Source organism: Thamnophis sirtalis, unplaced genomic scaffold, assembly GCF_051295495.1.
Source record: "Thamnophis sirtalis isolate CommonGarterSnake01/CBP01778 unplaced genomic scaffold, rThaSir2_p1.2 scaffold_13, whole genome shotgun sequence".
Taxonomy (NCBI): Eukaryota; Metazoa; Chordata; class Lepidosauria; order Squamata; family Natricidae; genus Thamnophis; species Thamnophis sirtalis.
In genome coordinates, this window is record NW_028261393.1 from 31623722 (window position 1) to 31648830 (window position 25109).

General features: G+C 39.0%; 1 long non-coding RNA gene and 1 pseudogene across 1 annotated transcript; both read left to right on the forward strand.

Moving 5' to 3' along the window:
- The first annotated feature begins 2045 nt into the window (after window positions 1-2045).
- LOC148043122 (uncharacterized) lies at window positions 2046-22020 on the forward strand. Its single transcript, XR_015698274.1, has 3 exons — window positions 2046-2733; window positions 3560-3632; window positions 20358-22020. It is a non-coding gene; the product is annotated as an uncharacterized LOC148043122 (long non-coding RNA).
- LOC148043123 (E3 SUMO-protein ligase KIAA1586 pseudogene) lies at window positions 6203-8673 on the forward strand (annotated as a pseudogene).
- Window positions 22021-25109: the final 3089 nt, after the last annotated feature.

The window sequence follows — 25109 nt, forward strand, 5'->3', positions numbered from 1 at the left end:
AAAAATATGTAAAAAAAAACAATTGAATCAGGATCCATCGTAGAAACGAATCAGCTAATGTACAGTGCAGCTGTAATAGTCACTAATGAACTAGGCATTAAAATCAAAGCATCTAGTCACACAACAGAAAAAGCATCAAAGCCAAAGTGGAAAATCCGTTTAGAACAAAAAATAAAAAAATTAAGGGCAGATGCTAGTAACTTAAAGAACATGCATGAGCAACGGCTTAAAAACAATAAAATCATAGATCGGCTAATCAGGAGATATAGATTGGATACAAGAAACATCAATGAAGCTGTAGAGATTGTAAAACAGCAGATAACAGCAACAGCTAGAAAAATTGAAAGATATGAGGCACGAATCATCCAATATAAACAAAATCAGCAATTTCGATCAGACCAACGGCGTTTTTATCAAAGTCTTAATGTAAATGGTGACACCAAAAGTGAAAAACCAGAAAAACAGGCCACAGTTGAATTCTGGAAAGAATTGTGGGAAAATGCAAAGGACTACAACAAGGAAGCAAAGTGGATACATGACTTTGAGAAAAGCATTGGCAACAAACAAATGCAAGTATTAGAAATAACAACTGAGATGGTCAAAAATCGAGTTAAAAAGGTAAAGAATTGGACATCACCTGGAAAGGACCAATTACATGGTTTCTGGCTCAAATATCTGACCAGTTTACATGCAATATTGGCCAGGCAACTGAATGAAATTTTACAAAAGGGCCAAATTGATGAATGGTTGACAACTGGAAAAACATACTTGATTCAGAAAGATCCAACTAAAGGAACAACACCTGAAAACTATAGACCAATAACATGCTTGCCAACAACCTTCAAATTACTCACAGGCATTATTGCAGATAACATGATGGATTATTTGGAAACAAACAACATCTTGCCAGTAGAGCAAAAAGGCAACAAAAGAAGGAGTAGGGGCACAAAAGATCAGCTTATAATTGATAAAATGATATTAGAAAATTGTAAGAACAGAAAAACGAACTTGAATACGGTCTGGATTGATTACAAAAAGGCATTTGACTCACTGCCACATAGTTGGATCATAAAATGCTTAGAAACAACTGGCATTAGCAAAAATATTACATCCTTTACTGAAAAGGCGATGAAACAATGGAGAACTGAGTTGGCAGTAGGGAATGAGATCTACGGAATGGTTAATGTCAAGTGAGGAATTTTCCAGGGTGATTCACTTTCACCTCTTCTCTTCATCATCGCAATGATCCCACTATCAGTAATCTTAAAAAAAAATGAAATTAGGCTACCAAACAGCCAAAGAGGCTGAAAAAATTTCGCATTTACTATATATGGATGATTTGAAACTCTATGGAAAGTCAGAAATAGAAATCCAATCATTGACAAACACAGTCCGAGTATTCAGCACCGATATTTCAATGCAGTTTGGCATGGAAAAATATGCCACTGTATCCATAAAAAGGGGCAAAATCACTGCATGTGAGGGAATCAAAATGCCCAAAGGCCAACTAATTAAATGCGAGGTGAAATGGCCGCCCGCCGCCTTGCTCTCCTGCAGCGGCGGCCGTTTCAGTCGCGCAGAGAACTTCCACTCGGGTCCGGAGCGTCTGCCGCCCAGCAGAAGCTCCCGTGGCGGCTCCTGTGCAGCGGTGGGAAGCGACCACGCCGCGAGTCCTCTTCTTCCTCCTCCTCTTCCTCCCCGTCCAAGCTCCAACACCACAGCCGTTTGCCTTTGCCATCATGACAGACTAGTCCACCTTCGACAAGTCACAACTCCTATTTTTAGGTATCCTGGCAGCCCTGGCAGAAAGGGGTTCTACAGAAGTAGATAAAATGGCAAACTTCACCAGCTGACTTTCTATTCCACGATTTATTTATTTTTGCAATATCTTGTACCTTCAATATTCCCCCAAGGGAAAAATTTAAGTGAATACAGTATTTTTTAAAAAGGATTCTCATCTGAATCAGAATAATATGTTTCAATAATATCTGGAAGTTGAATCATGGCAACTGGGCTTTTTATTTTATTTTATTTTTTTGCTATTTGTCTCAGCTTTCAGACACCTGGATGACTTAGAATCTTTATTGACATATTTCAATAATATTGAAAATTTGAATATTCAAATATAAGAATTGAGAAACAATCTTTGAAAGGTGCAGACTGATACCCCCATCCCACTTTCAACACTACAACAACCAGATTAAGATCAAATTCAGCTCCAATAAATACAAATAGTGCTTGACTTGCAACCTTTCATTTAATGACCATTCAGTTACTATGGGAGTGAAAAAAATGTCTTATGACCGTTTTGCACACTTTTGACCATTTCGGCATCCATTCAGTCAAGTGATCAAACTTTGGACCCTTGGCAACTGGCTCATATTTATGATGGTTGCAATGTCCCAGGGTCATATGCTCACCTTTTGCAACCTTCTAACATACAAACTCAATAGGGAAGCCAAATTCACTTTACAACAGTGATTCACTTAACAACTATAGCAAGGAAGGTCATAAAATGGGGCAAAACCAATGTGACCACTGTCTGTGATTCCTTTGTTCCATCCAACTATATACCAATTATCCCATATCCAATAAAATTCTGATTTTTCTTTTCCCTGTATTTCTTTCGTTAATTTATCCATTTCGGCACGGTCCATAATTTTTCTTATTATTTCTTCTTCATTTAGGTTTAGTTTATTTTTCCACTTCTGGGCGAAAGCTATCCTTGCTGCTGTAAGTATACGTAATATTAGATATTGTATTTCTTTTTTGTATTTCGTCGGTATAATTCCTAATAGAAAGAGTTCAGGTTTCCGATCTAACTTAACCTTTGTTATTTCTTCCAACCAATTTTTGATCCTTTTCCAGAATTTTTTTGCCTCTTCACAAGTCCACCATAAATGATAATATGTGCCATGATGTATTGAATCACATTTCCAGCAATTTAACTAGGTATTTGTTGAAATTTTGGGCAACCTTGACGGTGCCAGATGCCATCTATAATAAAGCATTTTGTACTGGTTTTCCTTGTATGGGATTGATAGTGTCATTCTTAAATTTATTCCCCAAAATTTTTCCCATTTGTCTAGTTCAATGTTATAGCCAAAGTTCTGTGCCCATTTTATCATTGGTTCTTTTACAATTTCCTCTTCCATTTGATACTTCAAGAGGAATTTGTATATTTTCCCTATCATCTTTCTGTCTGGATAATTTTATCCAATTCGTGTGGTTCTGTTTCAATACCATATATTTTAGTGTCTTTATTGTATTTAGTTTTAATTTGGAGGTAGGTTAGCCAATCACCTTTCATTTGGGTGTGTCGTTCTTTCTGTTGGTGATAGTCAATTTGGGGTTTTCACATAGTGGATTTTTTTGATTTTGAGCCATTGTTGCAGTAAAGTTCTCCTAATTAAATGATTTTGAAAGTATTTGTGCGTTTTATGTTTGTCATTCCATAAGAAAGTATGCCAGCCTGCCTGCAGGTCATGGCCTTCTAAGATCAGAATTCTTTTATTCTTTAACTCAATCCAATCCTTCATCATTGTCATTGTTACTGCAGTTGCGTATATAGGCTCCCTGTGTGCTTCCATCATCCATCGCTGCGAAGATCTGCTGCCTCTGCCTGCCTGCTGGTAAGTGAGCCGGTTTTTTTTTTTTTAATGTATTTTAAAATAATATTTTATTTATTGTGCATATGATTTTTTAAAATAGTGTTATTCTGTGTTGATTCTTTTTTTAAATTGTCTTAGATTATTTAAAAAAAGATTCTATCCAAAATAAATTGAAACAAGCCATTTTTAAAATTTCTATGCACAATACTTTGAAATGGACTCAGGAGTCATGATTGACACTGAGTGAATTTGCACTTTTAATAATCGGGAAGATACAATGGCATTGAAAAAAGTGACTGATGACAATTTTTCACACTTAGCGACCATTTTCACACTTAGCGACCGTTGTGGCATCCTCATGGTCACGTGATCAAAATGTTGATCTTTGGCAACAGATTCGTATTTCTGATGGTCGCTAAGTGTGAAAAATGGTCATCACTCACTTTTTTCAATGCCATTGTATCTTCCTGATTATTAAAAGTGCAAATTCACTCAGTGTCAATCATGATTCCTGAGTCCATTTCAAAGTATTGAGTATAGAATTTTTTAAAATGATTTTACTTCAATTTATTCTGTGTGGAATAGTTTGAAATGGTGACAGTATAAATTATTGCTGGTGTAATACTTAACAATGGTTTTTAAGGATTTCTTTTATTTATAGAATACCTTTTTTATTATTTTGGGGGGATTTTTATTTTTAAATTGTTTATAAAATATATTTACTACAAGAAATGTTCCTTTTTGCAAAAGTTTTCTTTGTGATGCAATATGTTCAGACCAGGTTTATGTGTCTCAAAGTGGCTGCTATTCTATGGGCAGGCCAGGTTGGTGCAAGGCAGCTTTGCCAGATTTAGTGTGTTTCACCCTCGTTGAATTTTATATCGTATAAAATCATATAATTTTAATTTTTTTTAGATTATTAACATAATGAGTAAGAAAAGAGGATGCAAATTCAACAATGATCTAAGAAGTGAATTTCCTTTTCTTAAAAAAACCAAAAGTGATCACATAGTAAGATGTGAGCAATGTAATGGTGAATTTTCTATTTCGCACGGTGGGAGGCATGATATTACAAAGCACTTGGAGATGCAGAAACATAAAAGATATGTAAATGCTGCTGCATCTTCCTCCAGAATGCAGGAATATTTTCGTAAACCAACATATGCAGACGAAGAAAAGAAATTAGCATTAGCAGAAGGACTTATGTCTTTTCATGCTATTAATCACAATCATTCCTTCAGATCTATGGACTGTACATCACAAGTTGTCAAAAAGTTATTCAACAAAAAATTTACCTGTGCTAGAAAAAAATCCGAGGCAATTGTCCGTAATGTGCTTTCCCCATATGCATTTTCAGAATTAAACAAAAATCTAGAGAAAATTAATTTTGTATCCATATATTCTGATGCATCTAATCATAAGGATATCAAATTATTTCCAACCCTTATTAGATTTTTTGATTCGGGAACTGGAATACAAATTAGAATTTTAGATTTTGTTTCTTTGCCTGGTGAAACTTCTGAAATAATTTTCAGTTCCATTGTTAATATTTTGGAACAAAACAATTTAAAACACAAAATAATTGCATATTGTGGAGAGAATACGAATGCAAATTTTGGAGGAAAAGCGAGAAGAGGTACAAATAATATTTTTTATAAATTAAACAAAAAGCTTAATCAAAACATTATTGGTGTTGGTTGTGCAGCACACATAATACATAACACCATTCAAACAGCTGCTGACTTGTTGCCCATAGATGTGGAAAATATTATAGTTGAAATATATTCTTATTTCTATATATACACTGTGCGCGTTGAAATGCTTAAAGAATTTTGTGAAAATGCGGAAGTCGAATATCGCAAAATACTTGGATACAGTAAAACGCGCTGGTTAGCTCTTTTGCCAGCTGTCGAAAGAATTTTGCAAATATACGATCCTTTGAAGTCCTACTTTCTATCACAGTCCTAGAATTTTAGAAGAGTTTTTTGAAAAAGAATCTTCAAAGATTTGGCTAGAGTTTGTACACAATCAAGCAGCTGTTTTTCAAAATAGTATAAAACTTATTGAAGGTGACAACATTTTGGTAATCGAAGTAGCAAATGAACTTAATAATTTAAAATTTCAGTGTCAAGAGCGGTTAGAAAATATTTTTATTCCCATAACTATCCGTAATAGTAATAGGCAGCTAGAAGAACAAGGTGCAATAAATCATGCAGACACCATGAATCATGTTAAAAAGTTCTATAGTAACTGCGTAGATTATTTAGAAGAGTGGACGGTACATTATAATGATATTGAACATTTTAATTGGGTTGCATTAAAAAAAGAACTTGATTGGCATGATGTGCAAAAATCATTCGAGCATATTAATCAAAATTTCCCAAATAGTGATATTTCTGAAACTAATCTTTTTACTGAGGTATCATATTTAAAACAATATATGAATAAGGAAAAGGTTGAATCTTGGGCATCAGCAAAAATGACAATAGAGAACAAATGGCTAGAAATATTTCATCATTTTCAAACAAACCATATTTCATAAAATAATGTATTAAAAATTGTGGAATACGCGCTGTCCTTACCAGGAACTAATGTTGCGACTGAACGTGTTTTTTCTACGGTAAATCAAGTGTGGACATCAGAAAAATCACAATTAAGTGTTGAGACTTTGAAAGCCATTTTATGTGTCAAATATAATTTAACAAATTCGTGTGAAAAATTTCATGACCTTTTAAACAATGACAGCAATCTACTAAAAAAAATTCACTCAAGTGAGAAATATGCCAAAGAGTAAAATTATTCTGTACATAATTTTTGTCAATATATTTAATAAATATAAATGTAAATAAACGTATTATATTTGTACTATACATATTTTTTCTCAATATATTTAATAAATATAAGTGTAAATAAACGTATTATATTTGTAAATTGTAGTTATGTTGAAATAAAAAAATATTACAATACTATTTTTGTGTTGTATGAAAATTTTTGTTGCTCCGTATAAAATTTTTAATCAAGCCCCCCCCCCCCCCCCAGTCAAAGCTGTCCCTCTTTACCAATCTGAAAATCTGGTCACCTTAAGTATGATGGGCTGGAAGTTTCAGACAAAATGATAGGTTGTGAGTACTGCGCGAAAGATGGGTACTCATTAGAGAAAGGCGTTCATGTTTCCAGAGAATGGAAACTTTTCCAGATTGAGGCAGAAGGGACACATAAGGAGGTGCAACAAGCATCTCTCAGGGAAAAAAATAAAGAAACATTTAAAATCAAAGTCTCACACCATTTGCAGAGACAACATTAAACAACAGGAGCAGGATGCTATAACAAAATCAGTAGATAGGTAAACTGCAAAACTTTTATCTACTACTCGCACAGCCTGGTACAAAGATGTAAACCATTCTCAGACATTGAGGGACAGGTAGAATTGCCAAGTGCACTTGGAGTAGATCTGGGAGTAGGATTGCATTCACGGAGACCTGCAGTGAAAATAGTTGATATAATTGCAAAAGAAATTAAAACCAACATGTTTACCAAGCATTATTGCACAGAATCTGAAAGTGGGTTTGATAATTGACGAAGCATCAACGCTATCATGCAAACCAGTTGTGATAGTTTTTGTAAAAGTTGAGGATTCAGATGAACCAACAACCATTTTTGTTGAGCTGGTGGAATTGGACAAACAAGATGTGGAGACCATATGGTCTTCAGTGATGGGAAGCTTACATAAAGTTGGGTTTACCATGTAATATCTGCAAAAGCATTTAATAGCATTCTGCTCCGATGGTGCCAGCGTTATGCTTGTGAGAAAATCTGGAGTCAGCAGCAGAATAGCTAAAGAGTTCCCAAACATTGTAATCTGGCACTGCTTGAATCATTGCCTCCAACTTGTGCTGGATGACTCCATAAAGGAGATCAAGCAACTGAACCACTTCAAAATATTCATTGACAAGATACACACCATCTTTCCCAAAGCCAGACGGAACTTTTCCAAATCTCTGAACAACTGGGCATTGAAATCATGACGATTAGCAGAGTTTTGGGACCAAGATGGGCTGCCTGTAGTTTAAGGTCAACCATAGCTGTGTGGCATGCTTATCCAGCACTACATCAGTTTTTTCTGGGAAATGAAAAATATCCAGGTATAGCGGCCCGTCTTGCAAGTTTATATTTTTTGACTGAATTGGCCCTCATGATTGATGTTCTAAATGAGATTTCTCTTCTGTCAAATGCCCTGCAAGGGAGAAACACAGACATCATCAAGGCCAAAAAAAAAAAAAAATGGTGCTGAGATCAATTAAAGCATTTTAAATGGTTAGACAGGGAAAGGGTCCATATGAAAAAAAGGTTGACGGAATGATAACTTCAGAAGCCTTCCAAAATATAAAATTTGTTGAAAATCAATGATTTGTTGCACTTCCTTGGGAAAAACTTTTGGAAAGCATCATCACCAATTTGAAGAAAAGGCTGATGGAGTGCGAACATCTAAAAACGGAGCCAATTACGATTTCTCACTTATTTGGACCCAGATTACTGGAACATTGAAGATGTAGTCATTCCATGGCCAGAAGCAGAGGAAGAATTGATTGAATTTGGCGAAATGTTTAATTATGAAATTAATTTGAATGACTACAGAGATTTTGTGGAAAATGTACTAAAAGATTCAAAGAACTATACAATTCCTGACAGTATCAAAAAAGCTAGAGATATTGTCAGGACAATTGCTGTGAGTTCAGCAAAGGTGGAAAGGGGGTTCTCAAAAATGAATCTCATATGTTCAGAACAAATAACCCATCTAACTATTCCAAACCTTAGCAATTTGATGATAATTAGTGTGATTGGCATACCTGTAAAAAATGGGACCAAATTCCTTCCGTTAAAAAAATGTTTCAACGCACAACATCACATAGTCAATCATCCAAAAGTGAAGAGTAAGAAAAGTGCAACTGAGGAGGCAGCAAATGAAAGAATGATGTGGAAACATCTTCAACCACAAAATCAATAACACAAGTAAGTACTTGAGTGTATCTCTTTCATTCTGTTATTCTTATGTAAGGTGTAATTACATGCAATTAAAGACTTCCTTTCTGTATCTCTTGTTTGTGCGGGTCATTCATTGGAGCAAGGTGTGGTTAGTAATGTTTGAAGACAGGCAGGACAGTCATCTTCTGTAAGTTTGTAGCTGTTTTATTGTTTTGTGCACTTATTTTATTCTTAAGTAGTAAGTGCACGAAATAATAAATTTCCTTTTTGTATATCTTCTTTTTGTAGGTCATTAATTGGATCAAAGAATTCAGTGACATCGACTTTGCCACTCCCAGCCAGCACATAACCGCCAAGCCACTCCCACCTGGTCACATGACTGCCAAGCCACTCCCACCTGGTGTCAGGTGCTGCTTCATTTAATAATCAGGAAAGAAAACCACTCAACTCCATTTGTTTGAAATTAAGTGTACTTTTACTAATTACAAACGAATAGTAGCGAAGCAAAGCTGAGTCTGGTTAATTGGGCGCGAAAGCAAAGAATATCATGTATAGGTCAATCACTTCCCCTTGGCACCCCAGTCCATAGTCCAATTATAATTCACCCAACTGTCAGTTCAAAAACCATCATCAGGTTGGAATGCTGGACAATCAACCTTGGCGGGAAACTCCCTTCCTCCACATGCGCAATGAGATGGTCAGGACAGCTTCTAGAATATTCCTCCAGCACATAATGATTCCCCTCCCAAATACCATGCCCCCCCTCCCCGTTTCAATGGCAGCCGAAGCAGCAGCAAGGCAGAGGTTGACACCTGGTTGCATGACTGCCAAGCCACACCCACAAAATAAGCTACGCCCCCCAAATAAGCCAGGGCCACCAAACCGGTAATAAATTTTTTTGAAACCCATCCCTGAAATAAGGGTTACATTTAAGGGGGAGGTTTTTCCAACATTCCCCAAATACATTTTGCAACCTTTAATTCTGGAAAGTGACTGAAGTCTTAAAAAGGAACCAAACTACTGCCAAAATATCAAAGGGGTCAAGTGGTGACTTTTTAGAATGAGATTCATTTGGAACTAAGAATGGGGAAACCTGGGTTCTAATCCTCCTCTGCCACTGGATCAAATTTATGATGCTCACAATGTCCCGGGGTCACGTGATCCCCTTTTGCGGTCCTCTGACAAGCAAAGTCAATGCGGAATCCAGATTCACTTTTACAACCATGTTACTAACTTAAAAAATGCAATGATTCACCTAAAACTGCAGCAAGAAAATTCATAAAATGAGGCAAAACTCACTTAACAAATGTTAACAAGATAAATTTTGGGCTCAATTGAGGTCGTAATTCAGCAACTACCTGTATTATCTGTGTGTAAAAGCATTTTAATATTGTAAAGGAGGTGGAGAAGAAACTCACCTAAGACCTCTTAATCTTCTCAGGGCTCAACTGCAGAATCAAACTGTTCTTTGCAAAAGAAACAAAATGAGCAATCTCCATTCCCTTCCATTATAGCAAGTCCTCTATAGAAAAATCACAATGCTGATTCCTTGAAATGTTGTTATAAACATATTAAATGTGTAGCCAAACCAAATTAGACATCTAATTCAATCCCATATCAATGTTTGCCACCTTGCTTAAACAAGTAAGGATCTATCCGATATCTAAATACTTGTACAGTATTCTGCTTTCCTGTTATTTGAAGCTCTCCAACTTTTATTGCACACAATTGCATCATGGTTTCAATGATCAAGACACATTTCTTCAGAAGAAAAGAAACATCCTTAAACCCTTAGGTCAGCATGAGATTTTTTTTTTTAAAACACCATTAAGAAAAAAACCTTATCTGCTGCAAAGCGTTCGGCTACAATATGGTGACAATGATAGAATTTTCTTTAGAGGTGTGATTTGTGTGAAAACTAATTCACAAAATAATTTATTGCCTAACCAACCTGAAATGTAGCCCAAGGCCAAATGTATGTATGTATGTATGTATGTATGTACGTACGTACGTACGTACTGTATATACTGTATACATATACATATGTGTGTGTTTGTGTGTGTGTGTGTGTGTGTGTGTGTGTGTGGCTGGAATGTCTGTAAAGGAACTGTTTCCTCTCCCTTCTTCCATCTGTGTGAAGGAGCTGACTTTCACGAGCGTGAGATGGAAACCGGGTCCCACAGAATCCCTTTTAACCTATAATTCATGAGTTTGGGTGTGCTAGAATTTTCTAGAATTTTCACCTCCCTATAGAAAAATATTACATTTTTAGGTACCCTGACACCTTACATGCACAACATAATCAGGGTGTTTTTAAAGGAAGCCAATGTAGCATTAAGATACATATTTGTCTAATTTAACATGCAAGGAAGCCTGTAGTAAATACAGGTTTCCTGGTATATATTTAACCCTGTTCTGGACATGATAAATGAAATGGAATAAATGTACATAGCCCATGAGATTTCTTTCCATGAAGCACTGGGAGGTTTCGGTCTTCTTGCTGTCAGCAGCCCATCTCTCTGCAAGGCACCTGTCAATCACAGGCAGCCTTCCTCTCCCTCAGGAGTTCATTGTACCCACAGACCGGAGTGGGAGAAATGCTCCTAGGCATCGGAGCAGCAGATGGAGTACATCTGTCAATCATTGTCACTAATTATTAACTTATGTCACTCAGAGCAAGGGAACATATCTCTGCCACATCCTCGGTGATTTGAATTTGCTTTACAAGAGGCTGTTCAGCCTTACGATATTTGCCGTGTCCATCGGGCTTGGAGTGGGGGGATGTCATCCATGACTGTTCAGAAGGCCAGCTTGCCTTTCCCACCAGACAGTTCCGAGGAAGATAACTTGCCGGACCGTAGGTTTAGGTTAGGTTTATTCGATTTATATGCCGCCCTTCTCCCAAGGACTCAGGGTGGCGTACAACATTAAAAGAAACACATAATACAAAAGTTAAAAAAAAATTAAATAGAATATCCCAAACCCAATTAAAATTGACAATAACATTTTTTAAAAAGAATTAAAATTAAAATTAACAGTAATCAATAATTTGTTTTGTTTTGTTCAGGCCAGGCTGGCTTGCTGGAAAACCCAACTTTTTAGGGCGCGTCGGAAGGACCGGAGGTCAGGGATTATACGAAGCTCCGGGGGCAGCTCATTCCAGAGGGAAGGCACTCCCACAGAGAAGGCTCTCCCCCTGGGGGTCACTATCCGACACTGTCTGGCTGACGGCACCCTGAGGAGGCCAACTCTGTGGGATCACACTGGACGATGGGAGGCTACCAGTGGCAGTAGGTGGTCTCGCAGGTACCCTGGGGCTAAGCCATGGCGCGCTTTAAAGGTCATAATTAGTACCTTGAATCGCACCCGGAAGACAACCGGCAACCACTGCAGGCCGCCTAAAAGGGGTGTAACATGGGAGTACCTGGGTGCCCTCATGACAACCGCATTATGGACTAGTTGAAGCTTCCGGGTGCTCTTCAAGGGCAGCCCCATGTAGAGAGCGTTACAGTAGTCCAGGCGAGAAAGGACGAGGGCATGAGTGACTGTGCACAGAGCATCCCGATTCAGGAAGGGCGCAACTAACGTACCAGGCGAACCTGGTAAAAGGCCCCCCTGGTCACGGCCATCAGATGTTCTTCTAAACTAAGCCGCATATCCAGGAGGGCGCTCAGATTGCGAGCCCTCTCTGAGGGGGCTAAAATTTCTCTCCCTATCATCAAAGATGGAACAAGATGCACAAATCAGGATGATGGAAACCACAGCCACTCCGTCTTGGAGGGATTGAGCTTGAGCCTGTTCCTCCCCATCCAGATCCGCACAGCCTCCAGGCATCGGGACATCATGTCGAGGGCATCGTTTGGGTGGTTTGGGGTAGAGATGAAAAGTTGGGTATCATCAGCATATTGATGATACCGTACCCCAAAACCACGGATGATCTCACCCCGTGGTTTCATATATACGTTGAACAGGAGGGGTGAGAGAACCGAGCCCTGGGGCACCCCACAAGTGACGTGCTTGGGGTTGATCCCTGCCCTCCAGTCAACACAAACTGCGACCGATCCGACAGGTAGGAGGAGAACCACCGTAAAACAGTGCCCCCCACTCCCAACCCCTCGAGTCGTCGCAGTAGGATACCATTGTTGATGGTGTCGAAAGCTGCTGAGAGGTCTAATAGGACCAGGACAGAGGAGCAGCCCCTGTCCCGGGCCGCCAGAGATAATCAACCAACGCGACCAATGCCGTCTCCGTGCTGTATTGGGCCTGAAACCTGACTGAAACGGATCCAGGTAGACAGCTTCATCCAGGGCCTGGGGAAGCTGACATGCTACCGCATTCTCAAAGCTACAAAGAGAAGGTTTGAGACCGGACAATAGTTGGCTAAAGAAACTGGGTCCAGGGAAGGCTTCTTAAGGAGGGGCCTCACCACCGCCTCCTTCAAGGTGGTGGGAAAGAACCCCTCTCTCAACGAAGCATTGGTAATCGCCTGGAGCCAGCCTTGTGTCACCTCCCGGGAAGCCGAGACTAATCAAGAGGGACACGGGTCCAGCACACAAGTGGCAGCACTGAGTCTCCCCATAATCCTGTCCATGCCCTCAGGGGTCACAGGATCAAACTCATCCCAGATGGTCTCCCCAAGATTCCATACCCTGTAAGGGATGCTCCTCCTTCTCTCACCTGAGATGGTCAGTTCTAGGGAGCATTTGGCAATTGGCAGACGCAGCTCAATCTCTGTCGTGTTGAGTTGGGCAGGGGAGAGCCCCATGGAAAAAGACTCCTGCAAAAGGTGCATAATGATTAAGGAGGATAACTATACCAAACTATTAAACCAACTAAAGATAGACCTGGAGCGATGGAAGAACCTGCAACTTTCCTTTATGGGCAGAATAGTGGCAATAAAAATGAACATCCTGCCAAAGATACTTTCCTTATTTCAAAATATCCCTATAAAATTAGAGAAAGAATATTTTGGAAACCTGAATAAGATAATGTTGAAACAAACCAAGAATCAAAATGAAATTACTGCAAGAATCAAAAGATAGAGGGTTTGGTTTGCCAGATTGGGAACTGTACTATCGAGCTGCAACAATTACCTGGGTTAAAGAATGGATAATATTACGGAATAAAAGGTTATTAACACTAGAGGGCCATGATATCCAATTAGGATGGCATGGATTCTTATGGTATGGAAAACACACGGCGCATCAATACTTCCAAAGGCACTATATAAGACATGCTCTATTGGTGGTATGGAACAAAATTAAACAACAGAATTACATGAAAATCCCGGTCTGGCACTCCGCCTTAGAAGCCCTGGTACACCCTAATCTCATTAATTTGGAAAAAATTGTCTCATACAAGGATATACTAAACAAAAAAGGGGAATTGAAAACTAGACTAGATCTAAAAGCACAAGGAGAGACCGCCTACTGCCAATTACCTCCACACGACCTATTAGATCTCACCGGTTAGGCCTCCTCCGAGTCCCATCTGCCGGTCAATGTCGACTGGCAACTACGCGGAGGAGAGCCTTCTCGGTGGCAGCTCCGACCCTGTGGAACGATCTCCCCGTGGAAATTCGTATCCTCACCACCCTCCAGACCTTCCGCACAGCCCTCAGAACCTGGCTATCCCGTCAGGCCTGGGGTTAAGACTACAACCCGCCCGAATAGTATGAATGTTGTGTTTTAATTATGTATTTGTCTTATATGTTAAAAGTTTGTCTCCCCCCCCTTTTAAGTTGTAAGCCGCCCTGAGTCCCCCCAGGGAAAGGACGGCATATAAATAAACTTTAAATGAAAATGAAATGAAATGAAAATTGGAGTGGTGGTCATACCTATAAATTCAATCTTGCTATACGAAGGATGTGAAAACATGGGGTATTAATAGAGAACTAACAACTCCAGATAAATTATTATTGGGGATGGATGAGAAATTGATTAATATAATTTACAAATATTTACTAGAATATTTACTATAAAATGGAGGAAGAATTAGTCAAAGAGACAATGGTGGTATGGGTTAAAATTTTTGGGTATAATATCGAATTGGAAAAATGGCAAAAATTGTGGGAAAGAAATAGAAAATTAACACATCATACAAGGAAAATTTATATAAAATGTTTTATAGGTGGCATCTTCCGCCAGCAAGACTGGCCAGAATGTTCAGAAATGTATCCCCAAATGGAAATGTAATCATGTGCCAGGCACATGTGGTGGACATGCATAAAAGTGAAATAATTTTGGCAATGGATCCAGATGTGGTTAAAAGAAATGATTGGACAAAGGTTAGAATTTGAACCAGAACTATTCTTATTAGGAATCATAACAGAAAACTATTTAATTATACATATCATAACAGCAGCGAGAATAACATACACACAAAATTGGAAGAATAATAATGTACAACTGAGGGGAATGTTATAATGAAAGTGTTAGAGTGTGCAGAGATGGACAAATTTACAAAAGAAATTAAAAAAAGGAGGAAACAGAATATTATATGGTATGGAATGAGTGGTACAAATGGCTAGAGACAGGTGTAAAGCTTAAGGAAAGGCTAAATGAAGAAGAAACAGCATTAGAAATTAACTATGTATAGATAGAGATGAACAAACATGTATAAATGGAAAGAAGGATTATATCATATGTATAGACAAAGAAAAACTGAAATAAGGGGGGAGGATACGTTTATAATGAATGTATACCAAAGTGGAAATGTTGTACAGAAGGAAATTGCAAAAAAATATTTTTTCTTTTTGCCTTTAAAAAAACCAAACACTTTTCAATAAAATATTTTTTTTTAAAGGAATCATAACAGAAAACTATAGTAAAGGATCAAGAGCCGAGGGCACAGTGGTTAGGGTGCAGGCCACTTCAGCTGACTGTTATCTGCAGTTCAGCGGTTCTAATCTCACTGGCTCAAGGTTGACTCAGCCTTCCATCCTTCCGAGGTGGGTGAAATGAGGACCCAGACTATGGGGGCGATATGCTGTCTCTGTAAACCACTTAGAGAGGGCTGAAAGCCCTATGAAGCGGTATATAAGTCTAACTGTTATTGCTATTGCTATATTTAATATTACACATCATAACGGCAGCAAGAATGGTATACACTCAACAATGGAAAAATGAAAATCTACCTTTAGAAAGGGAGATAATAAAGAAAATATTTGTTTGCGCAGAAATGGATAAATTGATGCTAGAATTAAAAAATAAAGGAGAGTCAGAATATCATGTTATATGGAATAGATTTTACCAATGGTTGAAAATGAGAGGTGGAGTTGGATAAAGTGACCAGACGTCCCGCTCTTGGCGGGACAGTCCCAATTTTTCACAATTTGTCCTGTGTCCTGCGGCATCATCTGGACCTGGAGAAAGACCAAAAGAAGGACAGGATAGACAGCAAACTACACAACCACCAGATAAGATGGAGCATCTCTCTCTTCTAGAAGCACAAGGTGTTATGGAACAAAGACATGATTACTAGACAAATGATTACTAGACGAATGGAGAAACAAGCTAAAAAGCAACAACATCAACAATCACCGGCCATCGATCAAGGAACTACAATAACAAGTCTGGAAGCAGTGGGAGGAGCTAGACCTAAGGTTAAACAGGCCATGCAGGAAGGTCTAAAAATGCTTCAGCCAACCAAAGATGACAACTAAAATTTTAATATGGAATGTCAATGGACTGAATTCTCCACAGAAGAGAAAGAAAATATTTCACTATCTCAAACAGTTTAAGAATGATGTAATTTGTTTGCAAGAAACTCATATCAAGTCAACTGATCAAAAATATTTGATTAACTCAAAACTTGGTCAACATTTTGTAGCTTCCACTATGGAAAAGAAGAATGGTATAGTTGTATATTTAAGAAAAGATATGAAAGCTGAATTAATAGAAGCAGATCCCTTCAGAAGATATATTGCTTTAGACCTAATCCTAGAAGGGAAAAAGACATTACTTTTGGGAATTTATGCCCCCAATCAACAGCAAGATAGATTCTATAGAAATCTTCATGCTAAATTAGTACAGTGGGATTATAGTTCCTGCATACTATTGGGTGATTGGAATGGAGTGATAGACACTAAGAGAGATAAGAAGACTTCTCGCCCAAATACTAAGATGCGGGCAAAGTTACCCAAACCTTTCTTTGACATCATGGATGACTTTGAATTGAGAGATATTTGGCGAGAAAGAAATGCAGAGGAATATGATTTCACTTTCTTCTCTGACAGGTATCAATCCCTTTCAAGGATTGATTTTATACTAACCACTAATGATTTGCTTTCTAGGGTCAAGAAGACAAAGATTGCGGCTAGGGTCCTTTTGGACCATAACCCAGTTTGGATGGAGTTGGGAAGGGTAGCGCAGGCAAGAAGGTCTTGGAGATTGAATGAAAACTTATTTAGATATGAAAAGTATATTAATGATTGTAAAAAATTGCTATCTGAATATTTTGTTTTGAATATGAATAAGGGTACATCTATGGAATTTGTATGGGATGCAAGCAAAGCGTATATGAGAGGAGTGCTGATGAATATAAATAAAACACATAGAAATAAACAAGGGTTAAAACGAACAGAACTGGAAGAGGAAATTAAGAGAAAAGAGTTGGAGTTAACAATGAACCCAGGCGATACAAAGGTTAAGGAAGCTATTAACATATTAAAATCTCAATTTGACATGTTGATCTCTGACCAGGTAGCCACTAATTTATTATATGCAAAACACAATACTTTTTGTAATGCAAACAAACCTGGCAGATGGTTAGCTTATCAGATTAGGAAAAAAAAAGGAAAACTCGAAATATATCTAAACTGATTTACAGAGGGAAGGAGGTGTTTCAACAGGAAGAGATTCAAAAGGCATTTCGGGAATTTTTTACAGAGCTGTATAAAGGGGATAAAATTAATGGTTTAGATATAGACAAATATTTAGATAAAGAGAGAATACCTTCAGTTAGAGAAGAGCACAGGCAAAAATTGAATCAACCAATAACCTTGGGGGAAATTTTGCAGGTAATTAAGCAATTAAAGTTAGGGAAAGCACCAGGTACAGATGGTTTGACAGTGGTTTACTATAAAAATGTACAGTTAGAAATGGTAGAACCTCTTAGAGAATTATTTAATATGATTCAAATGGAAGGTAAAGTGCCTCCATCTTGGAAGACAGCGTTTATATTTTTGATACCCAAAGAAGATCAAGATACTACCCAACCCAAAAATTACAGACCTATCTCATTACTTAATGTAGATTATAAATTTTTTACTAAAATACTAGCAAATAGGTTAATGGTGGTTATTCAACAACTGATACACATGGACCAAACAGGTTTTATACAGGGGAGACAGATGAAAAGTAATGTCAGATTAATTATTAATGCATTAGAATATTTGGGAAAGAACAACCAGATCCCTGCTGCGTTTATATTCTTGGATGCTGAGAAGGCCTTTGATCGAGTTAACTGGCAATTTCTGTTGAAGATATTGCAAAAAATGCAGATAGGAGATAATTTTTTACAGTCAATTAAAGCAATATACCAACAGCAAACAGCACAAATCATAGTCAATGGAAGTTTAACAGACTCTTTTCAAATTGGAAAAGGTACAAGACAGGGCTGTCCTTTGTCCCCATTATTGTTTATTATAACTTTGGAAGAATTGTTGAATAAAATACGGGGCTTGGATGGTTTAAAAGGGATCAAGATTAGGTAGCAAGAATATAGAGTGCGCGCTTTTGCGGATGATTTGGTCATAATATTGGAACAACCGCAGGAATCCAGTATGGTCTTAATGAATACGATTAATCAATATGGTCAAGTGTCTGGTTTTAAAATAAATTTAGGAAAAACAAAAATATTAGCTATAAATATGAATACTAAACAAAAGGAAGAATTAGGAGTGATGCTAGGATGTGAGGTAGTTAAAAAAGTCAAATATCTTGGAGTTAACATCTTAACTTCAAATGGGAAATTATATAAGCATAATTATGAACCACTTTGGCATAGTATACAGGCAGAGATGAAAAAATGGGAGAAATTGCACTTATCTTTGTTGGGTAGGATAGCGGCAGTGAAAATGAACATCTTACCAAAATTTTTATTTCTTTTCCAAATGTTACCTATACTTAAAAAAGATGCGAATCTTTTAGAATGGCAGAAGGGTATCAACAAATTTGTATGGGCAGGAAAGAAGCTGATTGTAAACATGAAAATAATGCAAGATGTACTTGAGAGAGGAGGCTTGAAACTACCTAATTTAAAACTATATTATGATGCAGTGGCATTATCTGTAATTAGTGATTGGACTCATTTAACTAATGATAGAATATTGAATATTGAGGGATACGATCTGGTATATGGTTGGCATGCTTACCTGTTATTCAACAAAAAAATTGGATAAGAATTTTAAAAGTCATATTTTAAGAAATGCTTTACTGCGGGTCTGGAAAAAATACCAATATAAATTAAATGACAAGATACCCATGTGGGCAATTCCTAGACACGCAATTGAAAATATGAATATAGCACAAAAACAGGACAGAATTACTTACAGACAGCTTCTTACCTCGGAAAGGGGGGTACTACAATTAAAATCTTTAGAGGTATTGAAAGAGGAGAAGGTAGTTCAAACATGGTTCCAGTATGGGCAATTACAGGCTAGGTGGAAAATAGATCAAAAAATTGGTTTTATCCAAGTTGAGGATAATTTGTTTAAACAAATAAGAGATCAAAGCTTAATGCATATAAAGAGGATATATAATGTATTAATACAGATGGATTCGGAAACAGAACTAGTTAAAGATTGTATGGTAAAATGGGCTCAAAATATTGAAGAACCCATAATGTTGGATACATGGGAAAGAATTTGGGTAAGAAATGTGAAATTTACACAAGCTTAAAATCTGAGAGAAATTTTTTATAAGATGTTCTATAGATGGCATTTAGATCCTAAAAAGCTGGCTTCTATGTATCCGAATGTACAGCCTAAATGTTGGAGGTGTGGTTCTCTCGATGCTACATATTATCATATATGGTGGACCTGCCAAAAGGTTAAGGCATTCTGGATAAAAATATGGTGGATTATGCAAAATATCTTTAAAAGAAGGATAAAGTTTACTCCTCAGTTATTTTTACTAGGTATATGTACTGACTTTACAGTGGTAGAGACTAATTTGATTCTGCACCTAATAATGGCAGCGAGACTGTTGGTGGCGCAATACTGGAAGAAGGAAGACTTGCCTACAATCCAAGAATGGACATTGAAAGTTACAAACTTAGCCGAGATGGCTAAAATATCGGCATACCTTAAAGATCACTCAAATGAGAGATATAAACGAGACTGGAAAAAATGAATTGACTATATACAAAATAAATACGGGACCAAGAAATTCCAGTTAGCCTATGCTTAAGATCAGAAATGATTTAAGTTGCTTAAAGTTAGTTCAGCAAGAAGAAGCTAAGGTCAATGTAGAATGTCATTAATTTCTTTATTTCTTTTTTCTCAATAGATTATAGACTGTGTTTGTTAAAAATCCATACCGTGTACGGGTTCTGGGAAGTCGGGGGGGGGGGGAAGGAGGAGGGGGGTTGGGGGGTGGAGGGAGGGAGGGGCATACAAAAAAAATTGTACTTCGATGTTTTATTGATTGAGGAATGATGAAATATTTGTGTTTTAAAAGAAATAAAACTTTTGAACCGAAAAAAAAAAGAAAAAAAAAGGAAAAAAAAAACAAAATCCTTTTTTATATCTTCTTTTTGTAGATCATTCATTGGGACAAAGAAGAAAGTGACATTGTCTTGGCCACTCCCACCCGGTCACATGACTGCCAAGCCACTCCTACCTGGTCACATGATTGCCAAGCCACTCCCACCCGGTCACATGACTGCCAAGCCACTCCCACTCAATCACATGGCTGGCAAGCCACTGCCACAAAGCAAGCCACACCTACAGAAGAGGTTCTAAAAATTTTTGAAACCCACCACCGTGTGGCTGGCATGACTAAACGCTGAAGGTGCACGGAATGCTGTTACTTTCCTACCAAAGGTGCTTCCTATTTTTCTACTTGCATTTTTATGTGGTTTTGAACTGCTAGGTTGGCAGAAGCTGGGACACGTAATGGGAGCTCACTCTGTTATGCAGCGCTAGGGATTCGAACAGTCGAATTGCCAACCTTTCTGATCGACAAGCTCTACAAGAAATTGTACCATATGTTAATAATGAAAATGCTATTGTCAAGGTTTTTAAAATGCGGTGGAAACTGAATTTAGAAAATAAATATATAAAACATTGTATCATTACGGGTGTAATATAGTGCTTGAGGAAATATGTGAATGAAAGTTTTAAAATCTACTCTGAATTATAACTTAAAAGAAAACATCTATAAAATAATGTATCTTCAGTATTTAACATCTGGTAAATTGTTCAAATATGTATAAATGTGTATAAAGATATTTTAAATATTGGAAATGCAATTGTAAAGAAGGAACTTGGTGGATTTGTGATAAAGCAAGTAACACTGGGGCCAGATTCATATTTTAATGCACAAGATTTTTAAAATAAGAGACCAGAGACTTTCCTTTTAGGGCTTCAGGACAAGGAACTTGAAAAACAAAATCTGGAATTTTATATATGCTGACTACAGGAGAATTTTTATGTGCAAAAATGGAATGATACATTAAACCCCACATTGAAAGAATGGATGGAAAAATTGATGAAACTTGAAGAGATACGCCAAATTAACTGCTTTAATCAAAGGGAAAAATACACCAAGTTTTGTTTCTATTTGCAAACTGCTTCTCGAATTTGTGATCATGATAGAAAAAAAATGAAAGACTAGACTAGAGTAGAATATACCGTTATAAAGTTTGACTTTGGGATCTGCTGATTAGATAAATCTGTTTTTATAGAAATGTATAAGTGTATGAAAAATAAGTATGTAAATATAAAGTTGAGGCTGTAATAGCATTGATATTTTACCACACTAAAAAAGTTGGAAGTTAACACTTTTTTCTTCTCCCCGCTACTTTTACAATACAATAGCAGAGTTGGAAGGGACTTTGGAGGTCTTCTAGTCCAACTCCCTGCCTAGGTAGGAAACCTTATACCGTTTCAGACAAATGGCTATCCAACATCTTCTTAAAGACTTCCAACGTTGGGGCATTCACAACTACTGGAGGCAAGCTGTTCCACTGATTAATTGTTCTAACTGCCAGGAAATTTATCCTCAGTTCTAAGTTGCTTCTCTCCTTGATTAGTTTCCACCCATTGCTTCTTGTTCTACCCTCAGGTCCCTTGGAGAATAGTTTGACTCCCTCTTCTTTGTGGCAACCCCTGAGATATTGGAAGACTGCTATCATGTCTCCCCTAGTCCTTCTTTTTATTAAACTAGACATACCCAGTTCCTGCAACCGTTCTTCATATGTTTTAGTCTCCAGTCCCCTAATCATCTTTGTTGCTCTTCTCTGCACTCTTTCTAGAGTCTCCACATATTTTTAAACATCATGGCGACCAAAACTGAGTGCAGTATTCCAAGTGTGGCCTTACCAAGGCCTTATAAAGTGGTATTAACACTTCACGTGATCTTGATTCTATCCTTCTGTTTATGTAGCCTAGAACTGTATTGGCTTTTTTGGTAGCTGCAGCACACTGCTGGCTCATATTTAAATGATTGTCCACTAGGACTTCCCCCTTTCTCTTCCCCATTTTCCTACTATTTTTATTTTCATTTGTACCTTATATTATGAAATTTAATTTAAAAATTATTTTAAAAATTCTGTTGGCACTTTAATGTTCTGTTGTAGCAGTAGAAGTTTATAAGGTGTCCACCTGTTTCCTCTGAAAGGTCCTCTGTTTGATCTTATGGTTATCCAATTATGATCTATGTTGTGACTCAGCAGAAGCTTGCTGTGAGTTGTTTCGGGATGCAGGATAATGAGCAGCTGTTGCTTGTTAGGGTCTTCTTCTGCAGATAAAAGACTGATGGTGCCACGCCTTAGTTGCAGAAGTCAACGTTCGTCATTCGTTTGTTCGTGAGTTCAGTTCCGTTCCTGTTCGAGTTGGTGTTTATGATTCAAAGAGGCACTTGGATAAGTGACTTGCTTTCTGAAAACCTGGTTTGGTGTAAGAGTTTTGTTTTGGCATTTGCTGTGTAACTTTTTGCCAGAGACTTTATCTATGTTTATTTTGGGCTCGCAGCCAGCTTGAGTCGGGACTGATAAAGACATTCTTTTGCAAGCTTCGTGTGGCTGTAGCTTTGGAACAGGCTAAGTGGGGGCCAGAACAGTTTGACTTCTGCCCCGACAAACCTCCATTCATAAAAATATGGAGCAATTGTATGCTGAAAATGCCAGACTGACCCAGCAATTAGCGGTATTGGCTGATCAAATTGCTCAGCTGCAGAGAGCTGTAAAAAAAACCCAGCCAAGGAGGAAGTGCCCAGTAGCCATGCTAGATAAATTTGATGGGAATCAGGCCATGTTTGCCACGTTTCTGGGACAATGCCAGCTGTTCCTGAGTTTGAGAGCAGAGGACTTTCCCACTGACCAGACGAAGGTGGGATTTATTATTAGTTTGCTCTCAGGCACAGCTGCCCCTTGTTAACTCAGCCAAGCCTTTTGTTGGATGACTTCCAGGGTTTTTGCCAATACTTTAAGCGAATGTTTGAGGATCCCATTAAGGGGGAAACATCAACCAGACGTCTGAAGTCGCTGCAGCAGGGAAGTGGTTCATTGCAAGACTATGTAAGTGAATTCAGGCTGCGTAGCCAGGATTCAGCGTGGAATGAACCAGCTCTGATGGACACTTTCCAAGATGGATTGTCTGATGCCTTGCAAGATGAACTGGTGAGGGTGGACAGGCCACTGACGTTCAACGCGTTGGTCCACTTGTGCCTCCGGATAGATGCCCAGCTGCAGAGGCGAAGGCCTCGCCGTGCATTCCAGGAGACCACTAGCGTGCCAGTTTATCAAGAGACTGCAATGGACTGGGAGGAGCCCATGGAGTTGGGTGCTGTCAGACCTCGAGTGTCATGTACAGAGATGGACAGATGACGTGCTGAGGGATTGTGTTTCTACTGTGGGATCTTGGACACCTGGCTGGGAGTTGCCCCAAGAAGAATAGAAGGGTTGCGCGGACTGCGGCCATCCCTCAGTGACAAACTATCGTGTCAGACAACCGGCACGTTTGTGCGGCTGTGATACCCCCTTCGCACAATGTAGCGTGCATTTGTGGGGTGTGGAATCCCAGGGCGGATGCCCTGCCTAGGAAATCAGAGAACTCTGACCCTGCAAACTCGCTTCCACCTCGGACTGTTCTACCTGTTGCATCCTGCGCTGCAGTTTATCATCCCGTGAGCATACAGTCTCTGATACGGGATGTGCAGCGGGGTGACGAATGGGTGGAGCGACGAAAGGCAGAAGTAGGGCCAGCTTCCCCATGGACTTTGGAAGGGGACCTTTTGAAGTATCGGGGCCGGCTCTATATTCCCGCAGGGCACATCCGTAGACGGGTGCTCTCTCAGGTTCATGGCGCTTCTGCAGCGAGACATTGGGTTTTTTCTGGCCATTACGCCTGGCATCCCATCAGTTTTGGTGGCCCCATTTAAGAAATGACATCTGGAGGTGCATGGAGTCATGTGTCCAGTGCCAATGGGCCAGGTCTGCGAGGAGGGCTTCGCCAAGATTCCAGCCCTTGCCGACCCTGGTCCCCGCAGCACAGGACTTCGTTTCGAGGATCCCGGCAGGGTACCAGTGTCTTGGACTGTGTTGCGTGGAGGCCGTCACCAACTCTTCCGGGTCACATCCTGAGCGTCAGAACCAGGGGATGGGCTCTGCGGTGGTGGATAGTGTGGTGGCCCGGCAGGAGTCGGTGGAGCTGCCGCCAGACTCTGATGGTGAGGGTTTGATTTGATTTGATTTTACTTTATTTGTATGCCGCCCTTTTCCCTGAGGGGACTCAGGGCGGCTCACAATTCAGGGGGAGGGAAGGACAAACAAGTCGCAAACATGAAGACAATACATCGTTAAAAAAAGCGCAACAGTCATGCCATTCGAGTGGGGTTGAAGTCTTTAGCCCCAGGCCTGTCGGGACAGCCAGGTTTTAAGGGCTACGCGGAAGGTCTGGAGGGTGGTGAGGGTACGAATCTCCACGGGGAGTTCGTTCCAGAGGGTCGGAGCAGCCACCGAGAAGGCTCTCCTCCGGGTAGTTGCCAGTCGACATTGGCCGGCTGATGGAATTCGGAGGAGGCGTAATCTATGGGATCTTATTGGTCTGGTGGAGGTAATTGGCAGTAGGCGGTCTCTCAAGTACCCAGATCCAATACCATGAAGGGCTTTGTAGGTGACAACTAGCACCTTGAAGCGCACCCGGAGATCAACAGGCAGCCAGTGCAGCTCGCGGAGGATAGGTGTTATGTGGGTGAAACGAGGTGCACCCACGATCGTTCGCGCGGCCGCATTCTGGACCAGCTGAAGTCGCCGAATACTCTTCAAGGGCAGCCCCATGTAGAGCACATT